At 38.0% G+C, this 27,489-nt stretch overlaps 1 long non-coding RNA gene across 1 annotated transcript; it reads right to left on the minus strand.

Annotated features, from left to right (window-relative positions):
- Positions 1 to 5,367: 5,367 nt before the first annotated feature.
- Positions 5,368 to 27,372, minus strand: LOC122237061. Its single transcript, XR_006215267.1, has 4 exons — positions 27,068 to 27,372; positions 22,308 to 22,456; positions 14,389 to 14,470; positions 5,368 to 5,538 (listed from the first exon to the last, which is right to left on the minus strand). It is a non-coding gene; the product is annotated as an uncharacterized LOC122237061 (long non-coding RNA).
- Positions 27,373 to 27,489: the final 117 nt, after the last annotated feature.

A 27,489-nucleotide genomic window follows, 5' to 3' on the forward strand; every position in this document is an offset into this window, starting at 1 on the left:
TTGAGAATTTTAAATGATGTTTTTCTTTCTGTTCTTCATCCAGTGCCACGGTTCATTCAGGATAGGAGATTTAACTTGCTGTCATGTGGAACTGGCAGTGGGCATAGACTTATCTTTACCTCACTCTTTCTCTGAGGTCAGAGGTTATAGGTCATCATATAGGGGTTTTGTAATACTGGGATTCCCCCTTCTTTGGAGGACTTCTCTCTCCTCAGCTCTGGAAGGCTTGGGGGTGGGGGTGGGAAACCGAAGCTCAGGTGTTCGTGGAGTCAGCAAATGCCCTTGGAGCTTCAGTTGACAATTTTATTGTATTTTTTCCATCCCAATTCTTAAACTTATTCTTAAATTTCTTTTTTTTTAAATTGGAGTAAGAACACAACATGAAATCTATCCTCTTGACATATTTTTGAGTTTGCAATACACGGGTGTTGACTATAGGCACTATGTTTTACAACAGATCTCTAGAAGTTATTCATTTTTCACAACTGAAACTTTATACCCATTGAACAACTACTCCCTGTTTCTCCCTCCCCCCAGCCCCTGGCAAATGACCATCTGCTCTCGGCTTCTATGAATTGACCATTTTAGATGTCTCGTATAAGTGGAATCATACAGTATTTGTCCTTTTGTGACTAGCTTATTTCACTTAGCATAATGTCCTCCAAGTAGGTCCATGTTGTTCCATATGGCAGGATTTCCTTCTTTTTTAAGGCCGAATAAGGAATATTATACAATGGAATCATTGTGTGAATATACCACATTTTCTTTCTCTATTCAGCCTTTGATGGACATTTAGGATGTTTCCATATCTTGGCTCTTGTGAATAAATGCTTTAATAAATATGGGAGTGCAGATATCTCTTTGAGATCCTGATCTCAATTCTTTTGTTTATATACCTAGAAGTGAGACTTCTGGCTGTTATTAATTTCTTGAGTAACCTCCATACTCTTTTCTACAGTGGTACCATTTTACATTCTCACCAACAGTGTGCAAGAGTTTCAATTTCTCCACATTCTTGTCAACATTTTTTGTCTTTTTTTTTTTTTTTTGGATAATGTTCATTCTAAGAAGTGTGCGATGAAAACTTACTGTGGTTTTGACTTGTATTTCATGATGATTAGTGGTATTGAACATCTTTTCATATGTAGATCTATTCAGGCCTAATGTTCATTTTTAAAAATTGGGTTATTACTATTATTTTATATCAAGTTATATGAATCCCTTATATATTTTGGATAGTAACTTCTTGTCAGGTATACTGGATAAATGTTTCTTTATTTGTTGTATTCTTTTAGACCATTTCCAGAGACTTTAAATGGTTGTTCTTTTTACATAAATTTCTACCAATCTCTCTGGGAGTGGGGGAAAGTTGAGTCAATGGAGCTCCCCATGACATCCTGCCAGAAATGGAACCCATGTATTCATTTTTAAATGATATGATAACTACATGTGATATAAATGATACAAATACATGTGAATAGAACATTAATACTCATTAAGATCTTTCTATGTGCTCTTTATTGACACTAGTCCCCTGCTTGCCTCTTCTCAAAGTGATCAAATTTTGAAATTTTATAGTTTCTTTTACCTTAAAAATTCATTTTATCAAATAATGATGCAGGCCTAAAATATATAATATTTTATATTGATTATTGTTGAAATTACACAAAGACTATTGCCTAAATGTAGCCTTCTGAGACTCAGGTTTTGACTCACGTTACGTTATTAAGATTTCTCCCAATTGCAACATGTAGTTGTTATTTGTTGTTTTATTTCTACATAACGTTCCATAGGCTGAATTTATTTATAAACCCTCTCTTTTTGATGGATAGTGGGTCGTTTCCAGTTTTTGTTTTTACTTGGTGTTTGGCTCACTCTGCTATGATTTCCAAGCTCATTAATTATTTTTGTAATACGCAACCCACAGACACTTACCAGTCCTCATCCTGTAACACCACACCCTGCCATTCCACTGTGCCTGCTTATTGTTCTCTTGGATTCTATGTTTCTGTGTGGTTTGTCTCTTGCTTCTCTGATCCCCTCTTCAAATTCTCCTCTGTCCTTTCCATTTTCTTTCCATGGTCTCTACATGATATTCCTATGGTCTGATGCCGGGAACTCTTCCCTCACTCAGCTCTCTCTCCTTCAATGTAGAAAAGTATCACCCGAGGTCCTTATTAAAATGCAGGTTTGGGGGGGGGTTCCCAAAGAGATTCTGTTTTAGGAAGTATAGGGTGAGACACCAGAGTTTGCATCGTTAACAAGCCCCCTTCTCTGAGTGGATTAGGTAGTTGTCAGAATTTATTCTACTGTCTCTTATTCTGCAAAAAATTCTTTGCTTTGCTCAACTTGTGATGTCTTCTGGAGATTGTTATGGAAGTGAATATATTTTTAAAGAAGTTTCTGGCACTAATAACACTTTTAAAAACCTTGCATTTAGAATTGCCTTTAAACAGGACACAGGAGCTGTCAAACAGAGTTATGTAATATTTTCTGTGCTTTGGAAGATGGTGCCAACAGAAGAGCTAGCTGTGTGGTAGAGCCATTGGCGACCAGGACTGATGGATGGAGCGTCTTCTATAGTCAGTGGTGCTCCTCAGGCTGAACAATTACTTGAAGCAAAGGGAACTAGAAAAGCTTGAAAACCATAGCCATCTCAGGTGAAAAACCTGATTGATTGAAAGGCTTTTCCAGATATCTGGAGATTTGGGCAGTGCAGTGTTGATGTACAAGATGATGCTCATTGGTAGGCAGGAGTCAAAAAATTAGCATTTTGTAGGCCATATTAAGGACTTTTGTCTTTACCTCAATCGGAATAAGATAGCATTGGAGAGTTTTAGGTACAGCAGTACCTCTTATCTGCAGTTTTGCTTTCCATGGTTTCAGTTATCTGTATTCTGCAGCCTGGAAGCAGTGGATCCTTCTGATGATAAGTCAGAAGGTTCGTAGTAGCCCTAACACTATGTCACAATGCCTGTGTCATTCACTTCATTTCTTCTGATCACGTGGGCATTTTATCACCTCATATTATCACCAGAAGAGGAAGGGTGAGTACAGTACAGTAAGATATTTTGAAAGAGAGAGAGAGAGTTCCCATTCACATACTTTTTATTACAATATATTGTTAAAATTATTCTACTTTCAGTTTTTGTTAATCTCTTCCTGTATCTAATTTGTAAATTAAACTTTATAATAGTTTTGTGTGTAAAGGAAAAAAAACAGAGTATATATAGGGTTTGGTACTATCTGTGGTTTCAGGCATCCATTTGGGGCCTTGGATGTATCCCCCACAGATAAAGGGACTCTACTGTATAGTGATCATTTCAGACTATCACTTTGATAATTTCAGATACATACTTTGAAAAGATACACTCAGGCTGTGCGTGGTGAATAAAATGAGTGTAGGGTTCAATTGTGCTTATGGGTTGAAGTCAAGGAGAGAGAATGTAGCTTGAACCAGTATTAGCAATAGGGATGAGATTTGATTGCACAGATAATTATGATTTATAATAGACTAGGCTTCTTATTGGAGTGGATATGGGAAAGGAAGGAAAAAGTGGTTTGAAGAACTTCCACATTTCTGAGTATACTACTGGATGAATGAAGGTGCCATTGACTGGGGAATGGACTGATGCTAGAAGGCTACTTTTGGGTCTTTGATTACATAAGCATTGGTGTCTTTATATCTGAAAGATGGTGACCTACAGGGACAAGTCATGGCTTGTGGTTTTCCCATTTGAGCGGATGGACAACTCAGGAAGTTGCGTTTGTATATTTCATGTGTATTAATCTCTCATCTTTGACAGTTATTCCCACATAGATGAAAACATGATGCTGACAATTTTTAGCCTCTAAAGAGAGAGTGCCTTGACTCTCTGGTTCCAAGTCCAAACATCCAAGGGAAATTCACTCATTGGCCCAACTTGCTCAGCTGTGTATCCTTGGGCTAATCAATAATGCCCTGATAGGTGGAGCACTAAGAGAATAGCAGCCCCTGTGGGAACCACATGAATGAAATGGGGAGGGAAGAATTAGGGGATTGTGGCATACTCTACTGTAGGTGCCCATGATATACTTGTTGAGAAAAGCAGAAAAAAAAAAACCAATTCACCCCCTAAAGGACAATGCTGGCTTTATAATGTTTACCTGATCTTGTTTTGGGTGAAACATATGCACCCATGGTACTCTCCTTAGTAATATAAGGTACTATGAAGTACTTGTCTAAGCGCTGTAAAGTACTATAAAGTACATATCCACTTGAGTACTGAAGTACTCTGCTTTCTGGGTTAAGGCACATGAAACATTTCATTTCCCTACATTATGATTTTCCTTCTATAGGTCCTTTCCATCCCTATAACACTAGCCAAAATTTAAAAAAAAAAAAAAGAAAGAAAAGGAAAAAGCAACTTGGATATAGTAAATGTGGTGTCATGCCATCTTGCCACACCAAGAAATTGTCAGTTTGTTCTATAAGAATATGGATTTTACTTACTTCCTATTGTGTGTATGAGGAACCCCCAGTGCTCCAGCCCCTCGTTTCTGCATTTGTCTTCTCCCTCACCCCATCGCCTATAATCGTTCTCATTTTACTTTAGGAAATGTTAAATGATTTCTCTGATCCAAAACTGATTCACTTGGGTAATCATTCCATCATTTCACTGAGGTTAAAGGACTATAAAAATTATGATGATATTTAAGAAGGAAAATGGAAAGATAAATTGGTTATGATTAAGACAGAAAAAATTGAAACACAATTGCTTGAGTATAGATGACTTAGGCAAAGGGGAAAGCTAATTATCCTACGTTGAAAGATTATAGGCAATAATTGTAAAAGCTTTTATATTTGCATAATCATTTTGCATCAGAGTAGGATTGATTGTTTATCTCTCTTTCCATGCCCATATTGATAAATTGTAAATTATACTTACTACAATATTGACACAGTAAGATATCCTTTTCTCTTCAAGTAAACACACTATTTTATGACTTTTTAAAAGGTAAGGAGATTACTTGTATCATTTTGTACTTTCATTTTTAGTTATGTTTGTTGCTCACGTGTCTGTTGTATTGTTTTCTTTGGGAAAATCAAGGTTGTGTTGGTATACAGGAATACCAAATTAAAGAATGTTGGAGGAGATCATGGAGAGGATGTGATCATCGGTTGACTACTGATCTGGCTCTAGGCAATCAGAGGCTCTTCACCCTCTCTCTTGTCCTTGGAATATAACTTCTGCCCACCCTTTCCACAGTGGGAGCCATTTTCAAGGACAGCCTTGAGAGAGCAATGTGTTGTTGAGACATCTTGATGGTACATGTGACTGAACACCTTTGAGGCCTCAATTTAACTTCTAAGATTCTGCTGGGCAGGTATGGAGATCTAATTGTCTTACAGCACAATTCTCCAATGTAAACTCTCTTGCTTATTTATTGTGCCACTGGTCATTCTGGTGTGGTCTGCCTCTTTCTTCTGTGTCTCCATGACCTCTGTGTATGGAGGCCAGTTTCAGATTTTACTGGGAAGCTCTGAGGTTGGTGAACCTACAAAAAGATGAAAAAAAAATGTCTTTTGGTTTTGAAAAATAGAGCAGTAGAAGGCTTACATTTTTATGTGTTTTTAGCCCTGTGAGGTTTTTTTTGTAAATTATAACAAGTCCTAATTAGACATGTACGATATAGTGTAATAACAGCTGAATAATATAAAAAGGAGAACCACTAACTCGGATTTCTTTGACTTATCATGAAGTACAACCTAAATCTTTCAAATGCCAAATTTAAATAAGAGAAGTCATATTTCATATGTTTCTATCACTCTTCTATTTTTCATTCACTGTAGTTGTAGAGACATGTTTAGGCAATCTCCTATTTTTTTTTTTTTTATCCCTTGAGTTAGAAGCAATGTTGAGAATAAGGAGAAACTTACAGACTCTCCTATAATGTGCCTTTCATAGGTGAGGGGAGAGAAGAATCAATACATAGTTTTCTCACTCTTCATGCCTTGATTCTATCATCTGTTCATTTGTTCATTCATTAACATTTGTTGAATGTACCTTATGTTTCAAGGAATGAGGAAATAGCAAAGAAATGCAATCATAGTCCTTGTGGAATGTGAAAGAAAGATAGGTAGACCAGTTATTACAATTCAGAGTGATTAATTCCAGGGGTGTGGGGCATAAGCACAGAGAAGCAATGGATGAGCATTCTGGGGGTTGAGGAGATGAGGCAGGGGAATATCTTCTGGCAAGTGTCATTTGAATTTAACATTAAGGGGTGAATTGCTATCAGAGTGGAGTGAAGAGAATGGGTATTATAGTTAGGAGTCACATGTGCCCAGCGTGCAAAAGGTAAGCTCATTGTGGGTGGTGTGCATGGCTTTCCTTGGCTAACCCTTTGGTTGCTTGACAGGAGCGGTGAGTGAAATGAGAGGAGTGCCTGGTGGGGGGATTTTCTCTGGGAAGGTGATGAGAAACAGTCTTTGTTTCCTACTCATGAAATGCCACTATTAATCATTTCTTAACTGTGAAAGCTTTCCCAAAGCCATTGTCTACCCGGAAAGTCCTCATAGGCCAGAGTTATACAGCTTTGAATTTTCCCAATTAACGATCAGTTCTCCATTTCACTTTGTAATGTGTAGGCTCTGCCCAAGTTTCGTAACTATTTCTTTACGTTGATAAGCCAAATACAATTCCTTTTCTTCAGTCTTAAATACCAGTGAGTGCTATTGTGAATTGATGAACCCCTGTTATTTGCAAAATTACCTCTATTGTTGCAGCCTGACAAATTACTAACAGATACACATCACAAAAATGCCAGGCACTTCAGCTCATTTAACTGCTTTCGTTGGCATTTTATTCCTTCCCCCCATGATTACTGTCATTTTTTTTTTAGCTCTGTGTTAAATCACCGTCTAATTATGCATCATCACAGCGACCCATAACCGTTAAGCACGTCTCACTCCTAAATTCTAAAAGCAACTCTGTTGAGTCAGGCTCATGGAGAGTGTTGCCACTTTTCTTGACCTTGCTTTACCCCCTGGGTGTTTGGGATTTTTCAGCTCTTGGTGGTGGGAATCTGCTCAGAGAGAGTGGAGTGCTTTGGAAAAGTTCATTGGTTGCTTGGGTAAGGTGAGGAACAAGAAGCAAAGCAGGAAACCGTCCCCCAGTTGTCTCCCTGACAAATTTAGATGACCCGGTTTGTTTTTTCCTCTCTAACACCCCTTTCTAATAAAAAGGCATTGACTGATGGGAAGGTGGAGGTTGAATCTTGACTCTTGGGCCAAATACGATCATGTAATCACAAATCAATTAATCTCCATTTCCTCATCTGTCAAATGAACATAATCCCATTTTCTTACCTCATTGAGATGTGTGAGAATAAAATGTCCTAAATTATTGCTTGGCCCCACTTGTTAAAGGTAGGCTGTTTGCCATGACTTTCAGGGAATGTTGCCTTTTTAAAATATCTAGTTATGACTGGAATTTGAGTCTCAGAAATTGCTTTATTGCTTTTGACTGGGAAAATTTCAGGTGGTAGATTTAGGGAATCCTGCAGAAAGAGTATCAGTTTTGATTCTGGTGAAATCCCATTTAGAATATGGAATCCAAGTTGAGTGGGGTGTGGGAGTGAACCATTCATCGTGTGGGACTGAGCCATTCATTGGTGGTCCTGGTATATTCCCGGGGCTCCATGACCCCTATTTTCACTTCTCACATATTTTTATTTTGATGCCTCGATAAAAATATCAAAGAATTTCAATAGGTTCATTTATAATCATAATCTCATCTGGGATCATCACCTGTTCCCATTTATCAGCATTGGCAAGGAAAAGTGGTACATTTTTATTTTTATTTAATGAAGAACCAGCTGCTTTAACAGATGTTTCACAAATTTAGAAGATGCCCTGCACTTCTTCATCAGGGAGAGAACACCTAAATGTTCTCTGCATATGCAGCAACTCATATAAGTATTTTGCTTTCTTGACCCTTACATTTCTTGGAATAAATCAGTCATAAATTATTCAACTCCCCTTATCAATAGCCAATACATAATGGCAGATTATACAGGCCTATCTATCTTCTCCTTTGTGTTTTATTTTGAAGACCATTATTCAAAAAGGGATGATTATAATGTGTGGTAGTTGGTGCTTCTATAGACTAGCTGAATCTACAAGCCGGCAATGAAAGTTTTATTACCTCTATTGAAAGGTGAAGAACCAGAGACACAGAGATGCTAAGGTCATTCAGCTAGAAATGGCAGAGTCAATATTCAAACCCAGGTCTCTCTGACTTCAAAACACATTTTCTTTTCACCCTTACATGTCTTACCAGCTAGGTATAATTCCATAAATGTTTTTCTAGTGAACACATAAGCAATATTCTTTCATAATTCTCTGAAGAGACATATCGTTCAAGGAGCTCAAGAAAATCCTTCTTAATAACCTTGGAATTTTGACATTGATTAGAAAAATTTTAGAATCAGGGTTCTTCCAGAGACAATGGCCACAGGATTTTTTATTGTCATGTAACCTTAGGAAGGTCGTATGCAGTCAGAACACCCTGGGTGGTGTGCCAGATCATCTATGAAGGAGAAGGAATCTGAGATGAGGTCGTGGGGAATGTGAGGGTTGTGCTATGTTCTAGAGAGGCTTATGGACTTGGAACAGTGTCCCTGGTGTCTATCAGAGTTCACTGTGCTAAAGGTTAGACGTTACTTTTCACACCCAAATCTTCCAAGTTACTCTGAGTCTCTGAAGCAATGACTATGCCAGGAGGTGGGAGGTGAGAACATAGTCTATAATTTAATTTAAAAAGCTTCACCTTCTTATTCCCAGTCGGCTTCACACAGAAACTTGTTTCATTCAGGCAGTCATGACTGTTTTGTTTTGTGAGAAGGGAAGTTTTGTTGATACTCCCTACCTTCTAATCATTTTATTCTCTTGAAATTAATTAGAAGAGAAACAAACCAGGATTTCCAATTGTTTTCCTTGAGGTTTTTTGTTTTCTGCTTTTTTCTTCTATAAAAGCTGAATTACTTTTCTGTTGTGGCCTTGATCATTCTATAAAATCAGGCAACCTTGTTTTCCCCTTTGCTCCTCTCATATATTTAGCATCTCTACTCAGTAAACATTCATCCATTTGTCTGTCCTCTATGAGAATATTAATCTGTAGTTCCGAAGAGAGGGCTGGGCTACAGATTTAAATCTGGAGTCATTGGCATGTGGTGGGTATTTAAAGCCAAGAGGCCAGATGGGATCATGAAACATTGGTGTCCCAATGTTGTGAGGATGGGTAGGTGAGGTGGAGTCAGCAAAGAACTTGAGGAATGACTAGTTAAGTAAAAAGAAAACAAGGGGAGGGGTGCCTGGGTGGCTCAGTCGGCCAACTTTGGCTCAGATCATGATCTCACGGTTTGTGGGTTTGAGCCCGTGGGTTGGAGCCTTATGTCGGGCTCTGTGCTCACAGCTCAGAGCCTAGGGTCTGCTTCAGATTCTGTGTCTCCCTCTCTCTCTCCCCCTCCCCTGCTCACGCTCTCTCTCTCTCTCTCAAAAATAAATAATGAACATTAAAAATATTAAAAATAAAAGAAGAAAACAAAGGGAGTATATCTTGGAAATCCTAGTGAAGAAAGGGTTTCAAGGAGGAGGAAGAGAACAACTCTGCCAAATATTGGTGATAAGTCAAATAGCTAAAGACTGAAAGACAGATCATAGGGTCATTGATAATCTTTAAAAGAGTAAATACTATAATCTTAATAATGGTTATGAAAGGATTTTTGTTTTAAGGTCAAAATAGAGAAAATCTTGATTAAGGCAAATACTAAGGAGAGTGTATTAGCAGGATACTTTAGGAAAAGGCATCAGAACCATTTTGAGTCAATGAAAGTTTAAAACATTTAAATAATAATGTAAAGCAGAATAGGGGCACCTCAGTGCCTCAGTTGGTTAAGTGTCCGACTATGGCTCAGGTCATGATCTCCCAGTTTGTGGGTTTGAACAAACAAATTTGAACAAACAAATTCCCCTGTATTGTTTCCAATTTTTTACATAAAAAGAACCATTCCATGATTCATATTAAAAAATCATCCTCAAAGGTATACTTTGTGATGTCACTCTAGTTCTGTCTCTGTTAGCCCTTCACCATACTCCTCAATATTTTTTGCATATACTTTCTGTATTTCTTATTGTAGATATTAGCGAATTCCCATCTTCCATAATTCCTTACTTACAGGGTAGCATACTATAAACACTTTTTCACTTTTTCTTTACTAAACAATATAACTTAGAGGTATTTCTGCATCAGTAGAAGGAGAGCTCCCTCATTCTTTCTTTATGGTTGGATAGTGTTTGATCCTAGTTTATTTAAATAGCTTGTTTTTGATGGGAACTTGGATTTTATCCCTAATTTCCAAAAATTAGATAATGCTATGACTTTATACATTTCACATGTGTTCAAGTATGTGTATAGGATAAACTCCCAGAAGTGAGATTGCCTGATCATTTTTTTTTGTAAATTTTATATGCACTGTCAAATTTCCCTCCCTAGGTATTATAATATTTTGTACTCCCACTGGTCAAGGTATGTAAGTGCCTGTTATTCTAAAGCCTTATCAGCAGAATGTGTTGTCAAATTTTTGGATTTTTGCCAATGTGGTAGATGAAAAGTGGTATCTCTTATGGTTGAGGCTGAGCACATTTATATATGTTTAAGAACCATTTATATTTTTTCCCCTGTGAGTTTTATGATCATATTCTTCACCCATTTTTCTATTGGATTTTTGATGCCTTTTTTCTAGGTTTTTAGGAGCTTTAATATATTAGAGAGTTGAACTCTTGCTTGTGATATGAGTTGTAAATATATATCTTCTGTTATTTATCTTCTAGCTTGGATTACTTTTGTCATGTAAGAGTTTTTTTTAATGCAACTATGCATTTGAATTTATAATTTATTTTATAGCTTGTAAATTTTAAGTCAGTTAAAATGTTTCTCCCATTCTAAGATCAAAAAAGGATTTGATATGTGTTCTTCTAGTACATTTTTGATCCATACCCAGTTTGGCTTGGTATGTGGTGTGAACACAATTTGATCTTTTTCCAGATGGCTACCCAGAGGTCCCAACTCCATTTTTTAAGGAGTCCATCTTACTTTCATTGATTTGAGATTCTGCCTTTATCACTATCAAATTCTCATATGTGTTTGGGTCTATACTTAGATTTTCTATTCTCTTCTATTGGTCTATCCACATGACCCCCTGCTTTAATTATTATAGCTTTAGAGTATTTTAATATAATAAGTTCTATCCTCATTCTTTTCTCTCCTAGAGTTTTCATAGCTATCTACCATAATTTAAATCATTGTAGAATCATTTGGTGCACTTGTATTTATGACATTAAAGAAAATAAGTTTTAAGAATTGTTTTTAGTTTATAGTTACTTAAATCCTTTCAATCCACCATTTATTCCATCAATATTCCTTAAGCACCTGTTATGTGCTTGGCACTTACTACATACTTGAGGACGTGAGTGAACAAAACAAACTTCCACTCTTTTGTAGCTTTGTAGCCCCCTATGTCAGTCTTGAGTCTTTCAAGGGAAAGTTCTATTTGATTATTTTTCACATCATCTGAACTGAAGTAAAGTGGAATGTCAACTTGGCCATCTCAATATTTTATGAAGAAAAAAATATTCAAAATCTTGTGCAACATCTATAATAAATCATCTTTGATTCAGAATGGTAAAGGATATAAAGAGTATGAAGAAAAGAAGAAAGTGCTAGAGAAAAATGAGATACTCAAGAGATTATCTTGTTCTTCAACTTACCTCAGTTGAAATTAAGTGTCTATTTAGAGCCATAAATTTGCAATACCGTGACCATATGAACATTTTAGCAGTTGACAAGGCTAAGAAATGATCATTTATGCACTATCTTAAGTGTTTACAATTTGACTACTAAACTTAGGAGTAATAATAATTTATTTTTGTTAAATTCAAGATGTATTCTCAAATCTCAAGAGCTATGAGAGGATATTTGACATCAGCCTTGGCTTTGGCTGAATATTGCTTTTAGCACTTGACCACTTAGTATGACATAAAAATGTATATTCTGAGGTTCTTTACCATCAATTATGTTTCCCAACAATGGAAACCAAAAGATGGGAACTGCAGGTATATGCCTGCCGTGTCAGTGGCATATCAAACTCATGACAATTTTTCATCAGTGAGAAGTATTCTTAGCTCCAGATAAACTGTCCAGTGAGCAAAACTTATATGGAGGCAATTTACCTGGACTTTGCCCTTTTGCCAAATAGGATCTTCCCTTAATCCTGCAGCCACTGTCACATACCTAAGAAATACTGTCAACCAACTTATTCAACTTATTCAAGGACATAAAAAAAATAAAAACACCTCATTTAAGCAGTGTATTTAAAACTGATATGCAAAATAATTTTTTTTTCTGAGAGTGGGGGAGGGGCAGAGAGAAAGGGAGAGAGAGAATCCCAAGCAGGCTCCCCACCCAGCGAGGACCCCAGAGCAGGACTCAATCCCACAGATTGTGAGATCATGAGCTGAGCAGAAATCAAGAGTCAGATGTGTAACTGACTGAGCCACTCAGGCACCCAAAATAATTTTCTATGGGTCTTTATTTATATCACTGCTTTTGCCTTGGAATGTCCTTCCACATCTCACCTGCTTTAGTTTTCAAATTTCAACAATTGCCTCCACAATTGCATTCTTTCTGAACTATCCCCCAGGGTGTGAAGAATAACACATCATTAGTTATTCACAGTATCACAGTATAGTGATTGCCTCATAGCAGTAGGAATAGTGCAGTGGTACTCAAATTTGGCATCCCTTAGAATCACCTGGAGGGATTGTTAAACCACAGATTGGTGGGTTCTACCATCAGACTGCTGACTAAGTAGGTCTGGGATAGGGTCCAAGAATTTACATTTCTGACAAGTTCCTATACAATGAAATGCTGATGGTCTGGGACCACACTTTGAGGACCACTGATACATTATTATAATAATGGTTTAACTTTTTGTTTCTCCACTTGTCTATGAGTTTACTGAAAGCAGATCAAATTTAGCTTCATGTCAATTTCTAGAACCTAAAAAAGTATCTGTCACATAGTAGATGTTTTATAAACAGCTGTTGACTAAATGCATAGAAAGTTTTGTTGAATAGTACTCTTCTGGATATATAAAATTTCACAATTTTGTACTTGTGAGCTATTTTTTTTCTTGGTAGCCACTAGCTATTTTCTAGGAAACTAACATTTCAAAGGTAATTGATAGCTTTAATGTAAAATATGAAATAGTTTATCCAGGAAATTTTTTATTATTTACCTTATTAATCACTAGCTAATATCAAAGATAATTTTAAACTAATGTTTTATTTATAAAAAGTGGAAATAGGTTCTCATTAGTGTATTTAGATGATATGTACTCTCAAAAAAAAAAAACCTCAGTAGAGATTTCAAATAATAATAATGAATTTTACCATTGTCTTAAAGTGAAGTTGCATAGAATACATGTGTAATAATACTCCTGATGCCAACTGTAAAGAACTATCGCATTAGCTTTATGGGGCAGTAATCTAGGAATTCCTCAAGTAGAAATATTAAATGGCAAAAATGTAGATACTTGAGTAGAAAAAGAGTACCGGTTTTCAAATCACCACCAACAACCACACCCTCCAAAAGGTAAATCAGGTGAATCAAAATTAAAAAATCCCTAGGATATTTTCTACAAAATTGAGAATGGTGAGGGATGAAGAAGGAGGGAAATACCCAATGGAAAGGTGAAATGAGCACATGTCACAGAATACAACTTTATTTCCTCCAGAAGCAGCGCTCTACTCTGGTGTTGGTTTGCAGAATCATCAGGTCCCCCCCCCATTGAAGCGTCTTCTCTCTCTCCATCAACACCCACCCACTCTCGCAAGGCAACCTGCAAAGCGACCACAAGCTTTGCTGGGTGGGGCCTTCCTTCAGCGGGCAGGGTACTCCAAATGTACCTCTGGCCACGAGCAAGCAAAGAAGCTGCAAATCAGGCTGGACAAACATTTGGTCCATTGACCACTGAGTCAAAATACAGCTTGAGACACACACTGTATATTTTGAAACAAATTATTTTGAAATATTTGATTTTTGAGAGAGTCTGTGTGCACAAAGGAGGAGAGGAGAAAGCGAATCTTAAGCAGGTTCCATGCCCAGCGTGGAGCTCCATGCAAGCTTGACCTCACGATGGTGAGATCACCACCTGAGCCAAAATCAAGAGTCGGATGCTTAACAGAGCCATCTAGGCGTCCCTGAAATATTTTTGAAAAATACAAAGCAAATATTTGAAATAAATCTTAAAGTGAAGGTTAAACATGTTGACAACAGCATGTACCTTTAGCTTTCTTCCCATTTCTAGGTCTTGATTCAAAGATTTTCTTATTCTCTGCCGGAATATTTGTTGACTTGGGAACTGACTGAAAGGACAGATGAAAAAACTTTAGTCTGTGACCTTACTTTTTGGCTTATGTTCATTAAAATGATAAAACTGAATGAGGTAATTTTCATTCTGCTGTTTTCTTATTCTTTTTTTCTCAGTCTTCATTCCACTTTTAGATTACTCTTTCTCTTTCCCTAGATGCATCTTCCATTGTTAGTGCTACCCATAGTTCAAACGTCTTTTCAGATGTAAAATTCTCCTGCATTCATTGCTTGGCATTTAATTTTTAATGGGTTTCTTTTCTCCCCCACACCTACTACTTGTATTTTCCTTTCCTATGGATTTGATCTCCTTGGCAGCTGGCATTGTCTTCATTATTTCATCCTGATCACATAAATATTGTCAAAGCACTCACCTCTGTTTTACCTCAGAAGAGAAACTAGTGAATAAAGAATACGCTACACCTTTTCTTTCTTTCAAAGAGCAGATCTTTCATGTAAAATGTCTCCCTTGTAAATTTCCTTTTATCTCCCTGTAATAATTAATCTAGTCTTTGTTATTTAAAAAGCAGTGTCATCCTCTTCTATAGTTTTGTTCTATGTTGGAATCTTGTGAATTCTTATCACCCACCCATAGAAAAGGAAAATATTATAAAGAGTGGAGAAAGATCAAAAGTGAGGATTTCACCTATTATATGTCTTTTTTTTTCCTTCAGAACAATTGTGTAAAATTTCAAATTTTATGTAAATGCCTTAATTCTATATTGAAATGACTCCTAGCCTCCATGAAACTTAAGATAATAGGTAATAAATATTAGACTCTATCTCCTAAAATTTCAAAATATATATTTTAACATTTACCAAAATGGGATTATCTCTAGGAAATATGCCCTCAATGTGTTATCTGCAAATTCTGGTCAGTAAAAATTTTTAACTACTTAGCTTTTATTTCTGGCATGAAGAGATTATCTTGTTGACTCTGTCTTCCTTGGATCCAGTCAAAGGATCTTTACATTAATTTTGTGAGACTTTTCTAGCAGGCAAGAAAGGGTAACATTACTGGCTTGAAAGATTTTGGCCTTGTTGATACAGTTTGTGGACTGGAACAAAAAGGGAATTTCTTTATTTAGTGTAGTTGGTGTCAACTAACCCTGTGCTTCAGAACCATCTGGAGAGTGTTTTTTTTTTTTAAACTATAGATGTTGGAGATGAACAGAGATTTGATTTCAATAGGCTTGTGGGGAAGGTGGGGAGGTGGGCAAAAAATGAGTACTTTTAAAACTTTTGAGTTGATTCCAATGTGCAGTTGGCGTTGTGAACCATTGATTTAGCATCAGATTGATGAACTGTGGATGTGCATACAGGTGCAAGAGCATCTTTATGGCACTAGGCAAACCATGGCTTCTCAACATGGGTCCTTTACTTGGTATCCTTTAGAGACCTAAAAGATGGCTTGAATGCTGACCCCACTATGGTTAAGTTTGCCTCTGCTTTTTCTTTTGCATGGCTATCGCATACCATTCCTTTGAGAATAAATGTAAATGTCTAGATTATTGATGAAACTCAGGGTGAGGGATTGAGGAGTGCAAAAGGCAGAGAGCATCCGTTACAAGGTGGAACAATGAAAGAGAAAGCCCGTGCTTTTGTTCTGAATCTGGCGAAGCGTGCCACTAATCTAGTTATATCCATCTTGTCAACCTTGCCTACAAACTTATTGTTGTGTGTCTATAGAGATGTGACATTAAGTAGCCCATATACTGTGTTATTTATTTGTTTATAGGTTAATTGTTCAGAATATTGATCTCCTGGGCTCATTTTCCCATTCTTTCTCAAATACCCTTTCAAATCAACAAACATAAACTAGGACAGATTTTTCCACACGGGGGACACTTAAAACGGTACAGAGTCTTTCTACTTGGTGTCTTTTAAAAAAAATCACTCGTGTAAGAAAGCACAACCCAGTATAAGTATCGCCACCGCTCCAGAAGTTACTGTAATGTTTTTGGTCCTCACTTTTGGAGCGATGCAAGCCACTAATTGGGAGGCACCAAATTTTTGACCACTTGCCCTTTCGATTAATTTAGCAGTGAATATATAGAGGGAGGCCTCTAAGTTACCATAAAATTCTATAACTTTTTCCAAGAAATTGCTTGAAGATATATTACCCAGCTATGTGATAGCTTCTGTGGGACCCTAAATCTGTCTTTAAAATTGCAATACAAAATAAAAGCTTAATTCTGAGCAGTGGGGATACAGACTGTCACCTGCCCCCACATTCCACCACCCATTGTTGTAATTGTACAGTAACCTCTGCCTTAATTTTGTAATGCATTTCATTTTTAATTAGCAGAAAGTAAGTTCAAAGCCTCCCACTTGACCAGTGGGTAAGTATGTGCAGAGAAGTTGGTTCAGGCACTAGGGGATTTTAATTCCCTTGGTAGGGTTGTGTATGAATTGAATTGAGAGACTCAGAGGCTAACAGGCCCCATGGAGAGGCAGCATCTGAAATGGAACCTGATTTTGGCCGAGATCAAAATCTAGAAGCTCAAGAAATCAGTACAGATTCTGAGGGAATCTCTGAAAATGAGGGCAGAGAAACTATTACGAGTTAACAATAGGAGTATGAAGAGAAGGAAGATTCCACAACTGATGCTTCAGTAGCAAAGAGGGGTCAAGAGCAGGAGACATGTGTCTCGGTGGCTCAGTTGGTGAAGTCTCCAACTCTTGGTTTCAGCTCAGGTCACCATCTCACAGTTCATGAGTTCAAGCCCCGCATTGGGCTTTGCACTGATGGTGCAGAACCTGCTTGGGGTTCTCTCTCTCCCTCTCCCTCTGCCCTTCCTGTCTCTGTCTGTGTCTCTCTCTCTTTCAAAAAAAAAAAAAAAAAAAAAGAGCAGGAGACAGAAGTGTAGACGCAGAAAGGAATTCCAGGAGCAAAGTAGCTAGAATAGGGATTAGAGTGCAGAGGCGTCAGAAGTGAAACGAGATAAGGGGAGACGGGCCAGAGCAGTCAGACAATAACAGATTGCTTTAGTTGTCTCAATTCTGCTTTTGATTTTATACTAGTTTTTTAAAGCATATTTTCTGTTTTTCCTTTGGTATTATTTGGTATTATGATTAAGAAATTTATCTTATTCTTGCAGGACCTAATGACACTTGACATTGGACAAGAAAATTCTACAGCTGGATAATCTGTTTTTTGAAGGCATTGGTGCAGCCTCTGTCAGATGAGGGTTTTTTGGGCCATTTTTCTCTTGAATATCACATCTGGCTTTTTTTTCCTCATAGTAAGAATCTAGATATCACTGGGATCATATCTGCCCTCACGTGCTCTTGTTGAGTGAAATGTGTTTTCTTATCCATTAACGGGGCACAGGTAGAATGGTAGAATGGTATTTGTGGAACTTCAGAGTTCTTAGCCAATGCTGAAACCTAGTGATATTGTAATCAGTTAGCAGTGTGTTCCACTATAAGTATCAGAGATCCTCCAGATGCTGGCTTAAACACACAGAGACTTATCTGCCTCTGAGGCCAAGAAATCCAGAGGTGGACAGTAGATATGGTCACCAGGGATACTGTTGGGGTGCTGGTTCTTTCTCTTCTCCTATACCCCTTCCATGTGTAGGTTTTATTCTCATGCCGATGGATGGACATATGGTCTCTAACTGGCTCTCACTTCAGTGTTCTAGGTGAGAAGAAGAGGGAACAGTGTCATGTGGCAAGAATGGAGTTAGGGGTCTTTTCTTTCCTATGACAGAAATCCTCTGTTTGAACATCAGTCACCCTAACCATGTCAGGTGGCCACCAGAGCTGTAGGGGTGTATAGAGAAGTGATGTCACCCTTAAACAAAATGGAAGTTTTCTTGGAGGACAGAGAGTATGTTGGGTGGATAGCTACCGGTGTCGCACAAAAGCTTGATGGGTAAGTGCAGGAGTAGATGCATTTTTAACACCTGAGAATTGGACCAGCTTCAGGACCAATGTTTAAATTAAGAGTGAGGCTAGTTAGATAATCTCTGCATCAGCCATAGTCAGTGGATAGGGTCTGAGGCAATTTTTTTTCATAGAGGTGTCAATGTTTTTGTAAGTTCAACAATAAAGATCTTTAAAAAATGTTTATTTATTTTTGAGAGACAGAGAGAGAGAGAGAATGAGAAGGGGTAGGGGCAGAGAGAGAGGCAGAGAGAGAATCCCAAGCAGGTGCCATGCTGTCAGCACAGAGCCTGATACAGGGTTTGATCCTACGAACTGTGAGATCATGACCTGAGCCAAAACCAAGAGTCAGACACTTAACCGACTGAGCCACCCGGACACCCCTCAAATATAAGTATCTTAAAGTAAGGAGAGTTTTGTTTGTGTTTGTATTAGATTTATGAGTAGGAGCAAAATATAGTTCTTCTTTTTCTCTACTTATAATCCTTAGCTCCTATCCATTCCACTCATTTTATGTCAGAACGAGAATGCTGGCTCTTTGGTAATATGGAATTTTGACCTGTAGCTCCACGTGTTCACCTTCAAAAGGCATTGTGTTTATTTCAAAAATAGTACCAAACCTCACACTTAGGTAGAATGAATCTAAAATTACACAGTTGGATTTCTGTATATCATTATTATTTTGCAATAATAAGATACCTTAGTTCACTATTTCCTCTACTTTCTTATACAAAAGGTAGCACACTATATGTACTTTTGAAACTTCAATTGTTTGTTTACTACTTCTTGGGAAAAAGTCGTCAGTTTATAGACCTCTCCCTCATCCATTTTCATGGCTCCCTAGTACTTCATTGTGGGGATGGACAGGAGCATGTCCAAACAATATTCTACACATGGGCATTTACCTTATTTCCCATACTTTAAATTTTTGGGAAGTAGATTGTACATATGTGTTTTGATATTGCTGGAGGTCTTTCTTCAGTGTCAACTTCTAGAAGAGAGATTGCTGTATCAACAAGTAAACATGGGTAGTGTGGGTAGACATTGCCAAGTCCTTCCCCTCCCCTGCACTAAGACTGATAACAGTTCGTGTCAGTCACTCTGGATGACTATAACAGATGATCATACACTGGGTAGCTTAAACAACATTTATTTCTCACAGTTCTGGTGGTGGTAATTCCACGATTAAAAACTAGCAGACCTGGCATCTAGTGAGGGCCCTCTTCTGGATTTTACACTGTCGATGGCTTGTCGTATTCTCACAGAAGGAGGAAGAGCAAGAACATTCTGGGGTTCATCTTATGAGAACGCTAATTTCATTTTTGAGGGCTCCACCCTCATGACCTAATCATCTTCCAAATACCATCCCACCAAGGGGATAGGATTTCCACATATGAATCTGGTGGACACAAATATTCAGTCTACTGCTGTTTGCATCCCAATTAGCGAGGTATGTGAGTGTCTGCATTCCTCCACTGCCTCACCAACAGAATGCATTGTTACACTTTTTAGTTTTTGCCCATCTGACAGGTAAGAAATGGCATCTCAGCGTGGTTTCCACAGGTGTTTCTTTTGTCATGAGTGATGAAGAACATCTTTTCATATGGTAAACAGCCATTTGTACATCTTTTTGTGAATTGTCTGCTTGTGTCGTTTGCCATTTTTTCTGTTGTCTTACTGAAACCCTGGTATCCTAGCCTTCCTGTAAATAGACCAGCGTCCTGAGAAAGAGAACAGAAGTATACGTGCAAACAGAAGCTTCCAAATGCTTATTGTGGGTTTGGTACCAGGCGAGTTGCTTAATAAAGAACTAGGTAATACAGATCAACACTATTATCTTCAAGTTTCTGATTCACAAGGACTGGCATGGGTCCCAGAATTCTACATTTTAAACGCCTGCCCTTGGTTGTTTTGCTGCCCAGCCATGTGTGGGAACTATTGAGAAGACTCTCCCTGGAACAGCAAGACAAGCTTCAGGACACTTCACTGTGAAGAAAACGGGCTGGATGGGTGGCTGGTGAAGGTTGCCTCAGACCAGAGGAATACAAGGACATTTTCACTCACCTACACATTTTACCAGGTCAGATTTGTCCTCCTTGAGGGGAAGGGAGGTACTGGTTATGCCATTTCTGGTCCTCAAAATGCAATTGGATCATCTGGGCATCTTGCCTCTGAGAGCAACTCAAAACCCTGTATTGTATGAGATCCTTAGTGTTTTTGCTGATTGCCCACCTGATTTGCTGTTTTCATTTTGCTGGCTGTTGTGTTCTCATATTCATACTCTCATTTTTCAGGACTATCTCATCGTCTCCTTTTTCGGTTGACCTTTTTTTCCTAGACTACTGACTTTGGTTCACCCTGCTCCTTTTGCTTTATTATGGTCTCCTGGTTTCGACTGCTTCTTTGGCTCTGGGACAAGAAATTCTCAGCCCTTGGGACAGAGAACACAAGTACTCCATGATTTCTATGTGGGTAGAGCTTAGGGGCAATAGCAATCTGGTTTGAATGCGAGCTTGGGATACCTCTCCTCAAGATGTGTTTTCATAGTAAGGGTCTGGTTTTGCTTAGATTTGCTGTTTATTTGGATGGAGGTCATGGGGATTAATAAGTAAAGTGCCTCCAATTTGCTTCCTGGAGTAGCCACTGACATGTATGTGGTAGCCTCTGTGCATAAATGCATAGTATCCTTAGGTTACAATACAATATATGATAACCTGATAGCAAACTAAGTTCCTGATCCCCATATTTTCCTACCTACAATTGTTTCCGAATAAAAAATAGGCAGGTTTAAAAAATGTAGAGAAATGTTTAATTTTTTTTTGAAATGGGGAGAGCTATATATAATGATATCTTTCTTTTTAGTCAGAAAATGAGATCTTATTCTTATTTTTTATAAGTGACTATTTAATCCAAACAAGATTGAGAGGGCATACTGGTCAAAAGAGGAGAAGCGAGAGTAGTTGGAGGTGATAGTAGGGAATTGGCAAAAGAGGAGAGGTGGTTGACTCAGGGAAAGAAGGTCTTCATATTGTGTCCACCTGGCTTTTCTTGTCACTGACTTTCTGAAACTCTGGCCTAATTCTCATATTTTTAGAACTTTACCTTTAGATTCAGAATCACTGCATAAGGGGTGACATTAATATAAGACCAGAAATAACTCAAAAAAGAAGAGCAAACGCCCATGTTTGACCAAAGTCTGAGATATGGCCAATGTCATAGAAAGTGGAAAACTTGAATCAATCTGCAGGTGAAAAGGCCGCAAAAATCACAGATGTTTAAACTTGCAAGGAAACATCTTAGAAGTGCTCTCTGGTATATGGTCTGAATATTCTTTGGGAATTCTGCAATATCCCCAGGGAAAACAAGGATCTTAGATAATTTTCTTTAAAAAGATTTACTTTAGTAATTCAAAGTAGTGTATCTCTCTTTGTTTTAAGTGTAAAAAATGCAGGATCTTTTTTCTTATCTTTTATCGACTTCTTAGGGTTGGTCAGCCCTTTGGGTATATTTCATTTACCTATTGATCAAAATCATGTCAGTGTCCTACACTGAGGTTATTGGTTTCTATTCCCTTTCTAGAACTTACTTTTTAGCTCTCTGATGTGGCCCTTCCCCAACAATCTCTTCTTTTTTTGAAGACCATTACTCATCTGTAGAGAAATTCTAGACTATTGTTACTGGTCATTCTCACTGTCTGTTGTTATGGAGTCTCATTATTGCAAACAGACTGCAAGTAGATTGTCTTAAATATTCTCCCGAAACATATTCACTCTGTGTGTCAGTTGGTAAATACCATTATGGAATAGACGTGGCATTGTTAATTAAATACAATTGGTAGTTTGGTCATTTTCTCCTCAAAAGTTGGAAGAAATAAAAATACATTCTTATTATTTTGATTGGTCTGTTATAATTAGGTTAATCACAAGGAAGCAAAATACTTACATTGGTAGAAGCCACTAATTCTTGCCTTCCTGTTATTCAGTTATTTCATGAGGTAAAGTCAACAGTGCTATATGAAACAGGTGTTGCACCCAAAAGCCAAAGACCATTTGGATTCGTCTCACAGGGCTCCAGTCACTCATCATGAGCACCTTTAAAAGGAAAAAGAATTGAGCTCCAGGAGGATGTCTGAATTTTGAGTCACATTCAGCAATGTTCAGCAAAAGAAGGTTTAACTCAGTACATCCTCAATAAGCGATAGCTTGTGTAAGAAAGAGGATGTTGTTTTTTTTCCTCCCTCATTCAAGAAAGATCATTTTTCATCTCCACTGACTGAAGAAGGAGGGTATGTGGTTAGGTTAGATGACAGAAAGAGTTTCCTTCTGGCTAGGATTTCTTCTGTGGTTATGAGCTGTCTTTTCCAAGAGGAAAGTGGTTTTCAGAGTGTGGACACAACTGCACTGTTTCTTCAGGTGACCTAAATGCTGTTCTATCTAGAATATAAAAATGTCTGCATTTTGGGATCTCTTATGTGTAAATAATTTACTCGTAACTTTTCAACTTTAAAGCCCTAGGAAGATCTTGGGGAATAGCAAGTGAGAACAGATGGGGGTAGGGCCTTTGAGATCTTTGATGAGAATGACATCATGGTCCAAAACAATGAAAGAAATCTTTCCTTAAAGAACTTCAATTTCTGCCTCAAAGTGATGTTATAAGATGGATTTTTATCTATCTATCTATTTATTTATTTAAAAATGTTTATGTATTTTTGAGAGAGATGGAGAGTGCACATGTGAGCGGGGGTTGGGGGGCAGAGAGAGGGGGAGACAGAGGATCTGAAGCAGGCTCTGTGCTGACAGTAGACAGATGGGTGCAGGGCTCCAACTTATGAACTGTGAGATCATGACCTAGGCCAAAGTCTGATGCCCAACCGACTGAGCCACCCAGGTGCCCCTGTAAGATGGATTTTCTTTTATTTTATTTTACGTTTTCTTGGGAAAAATTTTATTATTTGTTTATCAAATATTTACTTGCATTATTTTGATGTCAGGATCTTTTGTAGGAATAAGAGACAAAAAGTATAACAAAAATATTTTGTGTTCTCAATGGTTTTTTATAACATTACTCGTTCAATTTTATACTTCAAATTATTACAAAGACTTTTTTAATTTTTTTATTTTTAAAAATTTTATTTATTTGTTTGTTTATTTATTTATTTACCTCCAAGTTAGTTAGCATATAGTGGAATAATGATTTCAGGAGTAGATTCCAGGGATTCATCCCCTATGTATAACACCCAGAGCTCATCCCAACAAGTGTCTTCTTTAATGCCCTTACTCATTTAGCCCATCCCCCCAACCCCAACCCCTCCAGCAACCCTCAGTATGTTCTCTATATTTAAGAGTCTCTTATGTTTTGTTCCCTTCCTTGTTTTTATATTATTTTTGCTTCCCTTCCCTTATGTTTGTCTGTTTTGTATCTTAAATTCCTCATATTAGTGAAGTCATATGTTACTTGTCTTTCTCTGACTGACTAATTTCACTTAGCATAATACCCTCTAGTTCTATCCACATAGTTGCAAATGGCAAGATTTCATTCTTTTTGATTGCTGAGTAATACCCCATTGTATATATATACCACATCTTCTTTATCCATTCATCCGTTTATGGATATTTGGGCTCTTTCCATATTTTGGCTATTATTGATAGTGCTGCTATAAACCTTGGGGTGCATGTGCCTCTTTGAAACAGCACACCTGTATCCCTTGGATAAATACCTAGTAGTGCAATTGCTGGGTTGTAGGGTAGTTCTATTTTTAATTTTTTGAGGAGCCTCCATACTGTTTTCCAGAGTGGCTGCACCAGTTTGCATTCCCACCAGCAGCGCAAAAGAGATCCTCTTTCTCCACATCCTTGCCAACATCTGTCGTTACCTGAGTTGTTAATTTTAGCCATTCTGTATGAGGTGGTAAGCTGGCTTTTGAAAAGGTAATTCATTTGCAAGAAAATTCAGTAAACAACGAAACTATGCATAATATACATAAGGGTTAGTCAAATTTCTTTGTCACAGATATCACCCTATTCTCCATGGTGGTACCCAAGACTGTAGTTCACTGGGAACTCAGTTTCTTCCATCACTTATGTGTCCCACCTTGCTGGAAAACATGGAGTAGATGAAGACCTGAGAGTAGCCCATCTCTGCTTTGGTAAATATCATGTTGTTTGGAACAAAAACATGAACTGTACAATTCTCTCACTTGTTTATTTAAACTAAGAAGCATGAAGGGAAGTTGCTAGTTGGTGGTGGAATCTGAGGTTAAAGAGGCAACATACTGAGAATTGTAGCAACCTTATGAACTAGTATAAAGCATGGAAGCTTAAGATTGTCTTCATTGAAGAGCTGTGAAGGGAACAAGCATCAGAGAGGAATTGAGAGGCCCCAAGGGAGAGATTTTAGGCCTTCTCTGCTTCTAGCTTCTTGAAGCCTCTTGGAAATATATCACAGTCCTGGGACTTCAGATTTTCAGATACTTATTATATTCTTAAAATACATTTACTTTTACTTGCAATTTTATTTGTTTTCTTTGCAGCCAAACTAGCCATACTGGAATAATCAGTTTTATCTAAACACAAATAATTTTTGCAAGGATGTGTTCAAGTGGCAATATTTTTCACATTCTTTATTCCTTTGTTTCACTTTACTTATACAGCAAATATATTTTTCCTGAGAAACAGTATTTGTTATTAATGTGAATAATTTTAATTAATATGTAAGCGATATAATTTAGCCCAGAAAACTGAAGATAAAATACATTTTGGTATTTGGATCCAAACCTTTTTACTGAAATCAATTTTTATTTTTAAATTTTTTTTTAACGTTTATTTATTTTTGAGACAGAGAGAGACAGAGCATGAACAGGGGAGGGGAAGAGAGAGAGGGAGACACAGAATCTGAAACAGGCTCCAGGCTCTGAGCCGTCAGCACAGAGCCCGACGCGGGGCTCGAACTCACGGACCGTGAGATCATGATCTGAGCCGAAGTCGGACGCTTAACTGACCAAGCCACCCAGGTGCCCCTCAATTTTTATTTTTAGTGAATCCAATAAATGCTATGTGCTTTATTCTGAGTTATATGCTGTATTCAATGGTTAACACAGGGATGATGACAAACAATTTAATGGAAGGGGAAAATGCCAGTTAACTAAATACTTGGAGGTAACAGCATTTGATGCAATTTTTGAGTTTCTGTGTGTATAGATATCACCTCACTGACCTATATAAGAAATTGTTTTATTTATTTTTATTTATTTTTTATTTTTTTTTATTTTTTAATATATGAAATTTACTGTCAAATTGGTTTCCATACAACACCCAGTGCTCATCCCAAAAGGTGCCCTCCTCAATACCCATCACCCACCCTGCCCTCCCTCCCACCCCCCATCAACCCTCAGTTTGTTCTCAGTTTTTAACAGTCTCTAATGCTTTGGCTCTCTCCCACTCTAACCTCTTTTTTTTTTTTTTTTTTTCCTTCCCCTCCCCCATGGGTTTCTGTTATGTTTCTCAGGATCCACATAAGAGTGAAACCATATGGTATCTGTCTTTCTCTGTATGGCTTATTTCACTTAGCATCACACTCTCCAGTTCCATCCATGTTGCTACAAAAGGCCATATTTCATTTTTTCTCATTGCCACGTAGTATTCCATTGTGTATATAAACCACAATTTCTTTATCCATTCATCAGTTGATGGACATTTAGGCTCTTTCCATAATTTGGCTATTGTTGAGAGTGCCGCTATAAACATTGGGGTACAGGTGCCCCTGTGTATCAGCACTCCTGTATCCCTTGGGTAAATTCCTAGCAGTGCTATTGCTGGGTCATAGGGTAGGTCTATTTTTAATTTTCTGAGGAACCTCCATACTGTTTTCCAGAGCGGCTGCACCAATTTGCATTCCCACCAACAGTGCAAGAGGGTTCCCGTTTCTCCACATCCTCTCCAGCATCTATAGTCTCCTGATTTCTTCATTTTGGCCACTCTGACTGGCGTGAGGTGGTATCTGAGTGTGGTTTTGATTTGTATTTCCCTGATAAGGAGCGACGTTGAACATCTTTTCATGTGCCTGTTGGCCATCCGGATGTCTTCTTTAGAGAAGTGTCTATTCATGTTTTCTGCCCATTTCTTCACTGGGTTATTTGTTTTTCGGGTGTGGAGTTTGATGAGCTCTTTATAGATTTTGGATACTAGCCCTTTGTCCGATGTGTCATTTGCAAATATCTTTTCCCATTCCGTTGGTTGCCTTTTAGTTTTGTTGGTTGTTTCCTTTGAGAAATTGTTTTATTTTATTGAATAATATCTCCAAATGAAGACTGAAACGTGTTTACTTTAAATCTTTACTTTTACTCTTGATCAAATCTCCTCTTCTCCCTAGCTGTGGCCATGACAGCTGGAAGTTGAGGAGGTACAGGCTGAGTCCTCCCTCTCCCCAGTTCTTTCTCTCTGGTGTTGTGGACAAGATGGAAACATATGGGGAAGCAGACATCGTTTTATGTGACAGCCCATGTGTCAGTGGTTGATTTGTGTCTTTTCTTAAGCTCAGTCTGTTCTACCTGCTGCTTGTGGTATCTGTTGACATGAGAGTTCCAACTGAGATGGTGTGCTTGGTTTTCTTCAGTGGTATTTACCTTTACCCCAGCTCTCATTGCCACAGAGGCATCCCCTAGGAGAAGCAGACATGTCTCCCTTTATTTCACCAGAAGTACCTACTTCAACTCCTTTCTTGGATTGGACATCTCATCAATTGGTCCAGCAACTGCCTGGGCATTCTCAGCCCATCTATGTCCATTTTTCTGTGGAGATGGGATGTTTTTCTTCATGCTCTGAAGGGCTGTGGAGAGCTGCAACAGGTGTCTAGGAACACAACCCTTTAAACTCCCTTGCCACTACTCCAATGGTTTCCTTCCTTCATGAATCTCTAAGCTAGAAAGAGGCATTGATTTTTGTGTTCAAGAATGACTTCTAAACTTTAAAGGAAACCTGGGAAGCACCCACTTACTCCAACCCATGGTGGCGTAAACAGTCCCAAAAATGCTAATGTGATATACCTGGAGTTCCGGTTCTGGAGTTCCAGAATCCCTTAGCATGCTTGTCTCCAGGGTATCGCCTGCAAGGGCCTGAGCCTCAGCCTG

The sequence above is a fragment of the Panthera tigris genome, chromosome A3, assembly GCF_018350195.1.
Source record: "Panthera tigris isolate Pti1 chromosome A3, P.tigris_Pti1_mat1.1, whole genome shotgun sequence".
Taxonomy (NCBI): Eukaryota; Metazoa; Chordata; class Mammalia; order Carnivora; family Felidae; genus Panthera; species Panthera tigris.